Below are 1,285 nucleotides of genomic sequence, written 5' to 3'. Positions count from 1 at the left end.
ACAAGCCTGTCATAAGTGAGGTGGGAAGAACAAGGGAATCCCTTACCACACATGGAGCAGGTGAATGGCTTCTCCCCACTGTGAACACATCGATGTTTAATGAGGCTGGATAACTGACTAAACTGACTGAAGTTCTTCCCACGCTGAGAGCAGATGAACGGTCTCTCTCCAGCTGGATGAATGAGCAAATCCCTTCCCACACATTTAGCAGGTGAATGGTCTTTCCCTGGAGTGACTATGACGGTGAGCTTCCAGCTGGCCTGGATATTTGTATCCCTTCGCACAATCCACACATTTCCACGGTTATTCCTGGCATCTCTCCAGATTGGATGATCTGTTGAATCCTTGTCCATAAACACAATGTGTGTACAGTTTCTCTGCTCTGTGGATGTTTTTTTTCTTCAGAATGTTAACTGGATGATGTTGAATAGTTTCTGCAGTTAGTTCACTGGAACATTCAGAATCAGGTGTGTCAGTGTGTGAGTGTTGATGCTTTACCACTCACACTGATGTCTGAAATCTTTTCCCACAGACATACCACAAAAACATATTCCCTTCTGGTCCTGATGAATTGAATAACTCGTTGGATCTTGATACAGTGTTTGATTTGACTCTCCCATCTTCAATGTCTTTCTTTCTATTACACTGTGAAATATTTACAAACATCATCACTGTCTGTACAGGGTAACATCTCAGAACAAACAAATTCAATTTCTGAGAGACATTTTTCCTTTATTGCACCCACCCCAAAACTTATGACCTACACTAAAAGATGTGAACATCAGTACCAAAAGCAAAAGCAACATTCCTGAATAAATCAGGTTGTTGTTCCCAGTGTCTATGAGGAATTGTATACCCTGAGGTACCAACTTGTGATGGGAAGCACCTAGCCCAGTGGTGGACATTACAAGCTCCCAGTCCAGAGAGAGTTCACAAAAGATAGATGATACCCTTTGGGGTTAGTAGGAACTGCCGATGCTGGGGTCTGAGATGACAAAGTGTGGGATAACAAGGTGTAGAGCGGGATGAACACTGCAGGCCAAGCAGCATCAGAGGAGCAGCAAAGCTGACATTTCAGGTCTGGACCCTTCTTCAGAAATGGGAGAGGGGAAGGGTGCTCTGAAATAAATAGAGAGAGGGGGAGGCTGCGATAGAAGGTGGAAAGAGAACCAGGTAGGTGGAGAGAAGATGGACAGGTCAAGGAGGCAGGGATGAAGCTAGTAAAGGTGAGTGTAGGTAGGGAGTGAGGTAGGGAATAAGTCGGTCCAGGGAGGACAGACAGGTC

Source organism: Rhincodon typus, unplaced genomic scaffold (assembly GCF_021869965.1).
Source record: "Rhincodon typus isolate 14 unplaced genomic scaffold, sRhiTyp1.1 hic_rhity00000063, whole genome shotgun sequence".
Taxonomy (NCBI): domain Eukaryota; kingdom Metazoa; phylum Chordata; class Chondrichthyes; order Orectolobiformes; family Rhincodontidae; genus Rhincodon; species Rhincodon typus.
This window is presented reverse-complemented; position numbering follows the sequence as displayed.